Source organism: Zea mays, chromosome 2 (genome assembly GCF_902167145.1).
Source record: "Zea mays cultivar B73 chromosome 2, Zm-B73-REFERENCE-NAM-5.0, whole genome shotgun sequence".
Lineage (NCBI taxonomy): Eukaryota > Viridiplantae > Streptophyta > Magnoliopsida > Poales > Poaceae > Zea > Zea mays.
The window spans coordinates 232,933,843-232,943,323 of NC_050097.1; positions in this window are offsets into that span (position 1 = coordinate 232,933,843).

The following is a 9,481-nucleotide window of genomic DNA, read 5'->3' on the forward strand; positions in this document are numbered from 1 at the left end:
GTCAAAGGAGGTACACGAGTTTGCTAAATCATATAAGATTAAATTGTTCAATTCATCTCCATAATACGCTTAGGCCGAGTCTAGCAACAGAGCATTAATTAGCCTTATTAAAAAGAAGATAGCTAATCATCCTAGGAATTGGCACATGGTTTTGTTTGAGGCTTTATGGGCTCATAGAATATATAAACACCGCGCTACTAAAATATCTCCTTTTGAGCTTGTTTATGGATAGGAAGTTGTTTTGCCGGTGGAGGTAAGCCTAAATGCTATCAGATTTGCTAGACAAAATGATCTAGATGTCGGTATGATCTGATGAAGGATAATATTGATGAGGTGACCGACAATAGGTTGATGGCTCTAAGAGAGATTGAGAAAGAAAAGATCATGGTTGTCAAGGCCTACAACAAGAAGGTAAAGGCTAAAATATTTCAAGTTAGAGATATATTTTGGAAGACGGTCTTGCCATTAAAAAGTAGGGACCGAACATTTGGTAAATGGTCATCAAGCTAGAAAGGGCCTTATAGAGTTACATAGGTAATCTTTGGTAATGCATACATGCTACAGACATTGCAAGGTGACGAGTTACCTAAAGCATTGAATGGTCGCTTCCTAAAACAATATCATACTAGTGTATGACAAGATGCTTAGAAAACCGATATTCTCACATCGAGTTGATAATAGCATGTACTAGGTGATTTTGGTTTGCTTAGCTTCCCCAAAAGGTAGGAGCATGTGTTGAACACCATTTGTGGCACCTGGGGACGGCCAGACGGTCCAAACATGTGGGTCGAACGGTCCGCTTGTTAGTCCGAACGGTCCATGTTTTAGCCCAAACGGTCCACGATAGAATTAATTCACACGAGAAAAGCCCCTTTGCCATGCGTGCTTATCCATATAGTCACATGGATTCTGTTGGGGAATGCCTAGGAATGAGTTCAAACCTACCCTATATATATGAAGGGTGCGACCGATTGACGCACAACACAATCGATCCAATCGATCAATATTTGATTTCCTTCACTTTCTCGCCCTAAGAGTAGCATTAATCTAGCCCTAGTATTAGTATTCATCGACCTATTCCTTCATCCCTAGGCGAGTCTACGCCATCTAGGGACGCCCTAGGTGGTCTATGACCATAGAGCACCCCCTAGAACCCTCCTCCCTGACGGGGTCCCTCCCAAGAGATGAAATCTAAGGCTCTACGTCACCAGTAGATGCTCTACACCATCACAGACAGTCCTAGCCCTGCATGCTGATCGTCCGGTGGGACGCAGAGAAGACCCGCTCCTGCGTTGAGGTTGTGGATCGTCCGACCCCATACCACGGATTGTCCACGCTCACGCAAAGGACACCGCTAGGAGGTACAACCCTAGTGTTTGGTCCCAAATCGGAGCCAACAGAACCAAACACCCCCTTATACTAGCATTGAATGGTGTTATTGTTTGAATGATTGATGATGTGTGTGTCCATCAAGCGAGACGTATATTTATATTTATATCTAAATCTATTGCAAAACTCACTGTAATACTCAAAATTTTACAAAAGGATTATATAGAGGTCTCCTCATTTTATGTGCCATATTTGCATCATAAAAAGAGCATGCATAGTAAGAGTGATTAATTAAAACCACTGATACTAAAATAAAAGAAAATGCATCATGTTGGAGTTTATATGTTTGTGCATTAAATAAAACCATAAGGATAATAATAATAAGATAATAATTATTAGAAGTTGTGTTAAACCCTAATTTGAAATTAGGGTTTTGGAAAATAAGAAAAAGAGAAGGGATATAAAGATGTAAATAATATATTTAAATAAATATTCTCAAACTTAGTACTTTTAGTGCACAAATAAAGTTTGTAACCGATGAGCCACAAAAGTTTGAATCTAAATTGAAATTCAAATTAGGATTTAAAAATAAAAGGGAAAAAGAAACATAAAAGACAAAAAGAAAAGCCAATTGGGCCGCCTGCCTCAATTTGGCCCAGCAGTAGATGCTTTCCGCGCGGCCCAAGGTTACCTCCACCGCGCGCGCTCGCAGCTGCTGACCGGGGCCCACTAGTCGGTCTCCCTCCACACGTGCCTCAACGCTGCGCCGACACGCGGGCCCTGAGGGTCAGCCTCTTCTCTTCTCTCGCTGCTGACATATGACCCCACAGGTCAGCTGCATCATCGCCGCTGCAACGGAACCGTGAAGACCGCGGCGATACGCCCGCGCACGATTCGCCACGACGAGCCTATAAGCTCGGGAGTCCCTCTCTTTCTTGACCGCAATGCGCCTGCGAATCCTGTACGCCTCTTTTCTCTACCCGCTCGCCCCACCATTGACGCCAGGTGCGCCCCACGCCACCGCCAGACCAATTTTCGCGGCCGCCAACGGTGAAACCCCTGCTGTGCTTGCGCCCCGCCCTGGGATTTCGGTCGAGTAGCGTCGCCAGGACTCAGGGAAGGTGTGCGTACACCGGCATCAGTGAAAGGGAAATGTGCCCTTGGGCCATTTCTAAAGTCTTTTGGTGATTGAGTGCCAACATAAGTGCTTAAATGTGAATCTATGCCCATGGATGAACAAAGTGCAAATCAAGAGCAAAGGTATATTTCTAAGTCATAGTACATTGGTTTTGTGTACTAATATACTTGTCTAAGTATCAGAAACAGAAAGAAGAAGAAAAGAGAAGAGTTGGCTGTGTACAGCCAAAAGGCTGTTTCGGTCTGGGGCACCGGACTGTCCGGTGGTGCACCGGACAGTGTCCGGTGCGCCAGGCTGCCTCGGGCGAAGAGGTCGCTCTCGGGAATCAGCCGACGGCGTACGGCTAAAATTCACCGGACTGTCCGGTGAGCCAACGATCGGCCGGGCCAACGGTCGGCCGCGCGATCTGCGCGGGACACGTGGCCGAGCCAACGGCTAGAAGGGGGCACCGGACTGTCCGGTGTGCACCGGACATGTCCGGTGCGCCAACGGCTCCCAGATCTGCAACGGTCGACTGCGCTGTTTAAGGAAGGAAATCGGGCACCGGACAGTGTCCGGTGTGCACCGGACTGTCCGGTGCGCCCGACGACAGAAGGCAAGGATGGCCTTCCAGATTTGTTCTCAACGGCTCCTAGCTGCCTTGGGGCTATAAAAGGGACCCCTAGGCGCATGGAGGAGCACACCAAGCATTCCTACAACATTCCTAAGCACCAAGACATCGATCTCGCGCATTCGTTTCATTGTGATAGCATATAGAGCTCTTGTGAAGTTGTGAACTCTTTGAGTTGTGTTGCGAGCTCTTGTTGCTACTTGTGTGCGTGTTGTTGCTCTAATCTTTTGAAGTCTTGTGTGCGTTGCTCATTCCCCCCTTGCTCTGTGTTTCTTTGTGAACTTCAATTGTAAGGGCGAGAGGCTCCAAGTTGTGGAGATTCCTCGCGAACGGGATTGAGAAAAAAGCAAGCAAAACACCGTGGTATTCAAGTGGGTCTTTGGACCGCTTGAGAGGGGTTGATTGCAACCCTCGTCCGTTGGGACGCCACAACGTGGAGTAGGCAAGCGTTGGTACTTGGCCGAACCACGGGATAACCACCGTGTCATCTCTGTGATTGATTTCTTGTGGTATTGTGTTGTTGAGACTCCTTTATAGCCACTTGGCAATTATTGTGCTAACACTTAACAAGTTTTTGTGGCTATAAGTTTAAGTTTTACAGGATCACCTATTCACCCCCCCTCTAGGTGCTCTCAATTGGTATCAGAGCCGTTCTCTTCAAGAAAGGGACTAACCGCCCGAAGAGATGGATCCTAAGGGGAAGGGAATCGTGATCAACGATAAGGAGAAGGAGTCCTTCGTCAACGAGCCCAAAGATGACAAGCCTACCGACTCCGGCTCGGGCCATAGACGGAAGGAAGGGAAGAAGAAGAAGACAAGGCGCATCAAGGAGATCGTCTACTACGACAGCGACGAATCTTCCTCTTCCCAAAAGGACAACGACGACAACGACTATGACAAACAAAAGACGGTTAACTCAAACTTTTCTTTTGATTATTCGCGCATTCCGCATAGCTCAAATGCTCATTTGCTTCCCATTCCACTTGGCAAGCCTCCTCACTTTGATGGAGAGGACTACGGATTTTGGAGTCACAAAAATGCGTACTCACCTATTTTCTCTCCATCCAAGCATTTGGGAGGTTGTGGAAAGTGGAATGAAATTTGATAGCTCGGATAGCCCTTCGTTTATTAATGAACAGATCCATAAAAATGCACAAGCTACTACTGTGTTGCTAGCCTCTTTGTGCAGGGACGAGTATCACAAGGTGAGCGGCTTGGACAATGCCAAGCAGATTTGGGACACCCTCAAGATCTCTCATGAGGGGAATGATGTCACCTTACTCACCAAGATGGAGTTGGTGGAGGGTGAGCTCGGACGATTCGCGATGATAAGGGGCGAGGAGCCGACACAAACATACAACCGACTCAAGATCCTTATCAACAAAATAAGGAGCTACGGAAGCACGCGATGGACGGATCACGACGTCGTCCGCCTAATGCTAAGGTCATTTACCGTTCTTGATCCTCACTTGGTGAACAATATTCGTGAAAATCCTAGGTACATCAAGATGTCGCCCGAAGAAATTCTTGGAAAATTTGTAAGCGGGCGAATGATGATCAAGGAGGCGAGGTACGTGGACGACGCGTTGAATGGCCCAATCCATGAGCCTCAACCCATTGCTCTCAAGACAACAAGGAGCAAGGAGGCGCTACCCAGCAAGGTGGCGCAAATTGAGGCGGCCGGTCTTAATGATGAAGAGATGGCCCTCATCATCAAAAGATTCAAGACGGCACTAAAGGGTCGCAAGGGACAGCCAAGCAAGACTAAGACCAAGGGAAAGCGATCATGCTTCAAATGCGGTAAGCTTGGTCATTTTATTGCTAACTGTCCCGACAATGATAGTGACCAGGAACACGGGAGCAAGAGGGAAAAGAAGAAGCATTACAAGAAGGCCAAGGGCGAGGCACATATCGGAAAGGAGTGGGATTCGGATTGCTCCTCCTCCGACTCCGACAATGAAGGACTCGCCGCCACTGCCTTCAACAAGTCATCCCTCTTCCCCAACGAGCGTCACACATGCCTTATGGCAAGGGAGAAGAAGGTATGTAATCAAAACAATGTCACTTATGATTCTTCCAGTGATGATGAGTCTAGTGATGATGAAATAGATTACTCTAGTTTGTTCAAGGGATTGGATAGAACTAAAGTAGATAAAATTAATGAATTGATTGATGCCTTGAATGAAAAAGATAGACTCTTAGAAAAACAAGAGGACCTTTTGTATGAAGAGCATGACAAATTTGTAGAGGCACAAAAATCTTATGCTTTAGAAGTTAAAAGAAATGAAGTGCTTTCTAGTGAACTATCTTCTTGTCATGAAACCATTGCTACTTTAAAGAGTGTTAATGATGACTTAAATGCTAAACTAGAAGTAGCTAGTAAATCTAATTCTTGTGTAGAACATGTTGAGATTTGCACTAGGTGTAAAGATTTCGATGTTGATGCTTGTAGTGATCATTTAGCTTCAATTTCTAAATTAACTGAGAAATTGGCTAGTCTTAATGCCCAACTTAAGACTAGCAAGAATGATTTTGATAAGCTAAAATTTGCAAGGGATGCCTACACGATTGGTAGACACCCCTCAATTAAGGATGGACTTGGCTTCAAGAGAGAAGCCAAGAACTTAACAAGCCATAAGGCTCCCATCTCTGCCAAGGAGAAAGGGAAGGCCCCTATGGCAAGTAGTACTAAAAGAAACCATGCATTTATGTATCATGATAGGAGACAAACTAGAAATGCTTATAGGAGTTATAATGCTTATGATGATTTTGACTCCCATGCCATGTTTGTTTCTAGTTCTTCCTATATGCATGGTAGAAATATGTCTAGGAGAAATGTTATTCATCATGTGCCTAGAAAGAACATTATTCATGCTCCTAGGAAAGTAGTGAATGAACCTTCTACAATTTATTGTGCTTTAAATGCTTCCTTTGCTATTTGTAGAAAGGATAAGAAAATAGTTGCTAGGAAGTTAGGGGCAAAATGCAAGGGAGACAAAACTTGCATTTGGGTCCCTAAGGATATTTGCACTAACCTTGTAGGACCCAACATGAGTTGGGTACCTAAGTCCCAAGCCTAAATTTGCCTTGCAGGTTTATACATCCAGGGGTTCAAGCTGGATTATTGATAGCGGATGCACAAACCATATGACGGGGGAGAAGAAGATGTTCACCTCCTACGTCAAGAATAAGGATTCCCAAGATTCAATCATATTTGGTGATGGGAATCAAGGCAAGGTAAAAGGGTTAGGTAAAATTGCAATTTCTAATGAGCACTCAATTTCTAATGTGTTTTTAGTTGAGTCTTTGGGATATAATCTACTATCTGTAAGTCAATTATGCAATATGGGATATAATTGTCTTTTTACAAATGTAGATGTGTCTGTCTTTAGAAGAAGTGATGGTTCACTAGCTTTTAAGGGTGTATTAGACGGCAAACTTTATTTAGTTGATTTTGCAAAAGAAGAAGCCGGTCTAGATGCATGCTTAATAGCTAAGACTAGCATGGGCTGGCTGTGGCATCGCCGCTTAGCACATGTGGGGATGAAGAACCTTCACAAGCTTCTAAAGGGAGAACACGTGATAGGTTTGACTAACATTCAATTCGAAAAAGATAGACCTTGTGCAGCTTGTCAAGCAGGTAAACAAGTGGGAGGAGCACATCACAGCAAGAATGTGATGACCACTTCAAGACCTCTGGAGCTGCTGCATATGGACCTCTTCGGACCCGTCGCCTATCTGAGCATAGGAGGGAGTAAGTATGGTCTAGTTATTGTTGATGACTTTTCCCGCTTCACTTGGGTGTTCTTTTTGCAGGATAAGTCTGAAACCCAAGGGACCCTCAAGCGCTTCCTCAGGAGAGCTCAAAATGAGTTTGAGCTCAAGGTGAAGAAGATAAGGAGCGACAACGGGTCCGAGTTCAAGAACCTTCAAGTGGAGGAGTTCCTTGAGGAGGAAGGGATCAAGCACGAGTTCTCCGCTCCCTACACACCACAGCAAAATGGTGTGGTAGAGAGGAAGAACAGGACGCTCATCGATATGGCGAGGACGATGCTAGGAGAGTTCAAGACCCCCGAGTGCTTTTGGACGGAAGCCGTGAACACGGCTTGCCACGCCATCAACAGGGTCTACCTTCATCGCCTCCTCAAGAAGACGTCGTATGAGCTACTAACCGGTAACAAACCCAATGTATCCTACTTTCGTGTATTTGGGAGCAAGTGCTACATTCTAGTGAAGAAGGGTAGAAATTCTAAGTTTGCTCCCAAAGCTGTAGAAGGGTTTTTGTTAGGTTATGACTCAAATACAAAGGCGTATAGAGTCTTCAACAAATCATCGGGTTTGGTTGAAATCTCTAGCGACGTTGTATTTGATGAGACTAATGGCTCTCCAAGAGAGCAAGTCTTTGATGATGTAGATGAAGAAGATGTTCCAACGGCCGCTATACGAACCATGGCGATTGGTGATGTGCGACCACAGGAACACTTGGAGCAAGATCAACCTTCTTCCTCACCCATGGTGCATCCCCCAACCCAAGATGACGAACAGGTACCTCAAGTGGAGGCGCATGATCAAGGGAGAGCACAAGATGATCAAGTAATGGAGGAAGAAGCACAACTAGCACCTCCAACCCAAGTTCGAGCGATGATTCAAAGGGATCATCCAGTCGACCAAATTCTGGGTGACATTAGCAAGGGAGTAACTACTCGACCTCGATTAGTTAATTTTTGTGAGCATTACTCTTTTGTCTCTTCTATTGAGCCTTTCAGGGTAGAGGAGGCCTTGCTAGATCCGGACTGGGTGTTGGCCATGCAGGAGGAGCTCAACAACTTCAAGAGGAATGAAGTTTGGACACTGGTGCCTCGTCCGAAGCAAAATGTTGTGGGAACCAAGTGGGTGTTCCGCAACAAACAGGACAAGCACGGGGTGGTGACGAGAAACAAGGCTCGACTTGTGGCAAAAGGTTATGCCCAAGTCGCAGGTTTGGATTTCGAGGAGACTTTTGCTCCTGTGGCTAGGCTAGAATCAATTCGTATCTTGCTAGCATATGCCGCTCATCATTCTTTCAGGTTGTACCAAATGGATGTGAAGAGCGCTTTCCTCAACGGGCCAATCAAGGAGGAGGTGTACGTGGAACAACCCCCTGGCTTCGAGGATGAACGGTACCCCGACCATGTGTGTAAGCTCTCTAAGGCGCTCTATGGACTTAAGCAAGCCCCAAGAGCATGGTATGAATGCCTTAGAGACTTTCTAATTGTTAATGCTTTCAAGGTTGGGAAAGCCGATCCAACTCTTTTCACTAAGACATGTGATGGTGATTTGTTTGTGTGCCAAATTTATGTCGATGACATAATATTTGGTTCTACTAATAAAAAGTCTTGTGAAGAGTTTAGCAGGGTGATGACGCAGAAATTCGAGATGTCAATGATGGGCGAGTTGAACTACTTCCTTGGGTTCCAAGTGAAGCAACTCAAGGACGGCACCTTCATCTCTCAAACGAAGTACACGCAAGACTTGCTAAAGCGGTTCGGGATGAAGGACGCCAAGCCCGCAAAGACTCCGATGGGAACCGACGGACACACAGACCTCAACAAAGGAGGTAAGTCCGTTGATCAAAAAGCATACCGGTCAATGATAGGGTCATTACTTTACTTATGTGCTAGTAGACCGGATATTATGCTTAGCATATGCATGTGTGCTAGATTTCAATCCGATCCTAAGGAGTGTCACTTAGTGGCGGTGAAGCGAATTCTTAGATATTTAGTTGCTACGCCTTGCTTCGGGCTCTGGTATCCAAAGGGGTCTACCTTTGACTTGATTGGATATTCAGACTCCGACTATGCTGGATGTAAGGTCGATAGGAAGAGTACATCGGGGACGTGCCAATTCTTAGGAAGGTCCCTGGTGTCGTGGAAATCTAAGAAACAAACCTCCGTTGCCCTATCCACCGCTGAGGCCGAGTATGTTGCCACAGGACAGTGTTGCGCGCAACTACTTTGGATGAGGCAAACCCTCAGGGACTTTGGCTACAATCTGAGCAAAGTCCCACTCCTATGTGATAATGAGAGTGCTATCCGCATGGCGGAAAATCCTGTTGAGCACAGCCGCACAAAGCACATAGACATCCGGCATCACTTTTTGAGAGACCACCAGCAAAAGGGAGATATCGAAGTGTTTCATGTTAGCACCGAGAACCAGCTAGCTGAGAGCACCTAGAGGGGGGGTGAATAGGTGATCCTGTAAAACTTCAAAACTTAAGCCACAAAAACTTGTTAAGTGTTAGCACAATTATGGCCAAGTGGCTAGAGAGGAGTCAAAACACAATAACCACAAGAAATCAATCACAGAGATGACACAGTGGTTATCCCGTGGTTCGGCCAAGTACAACACTTGCCTACTCCACGTTG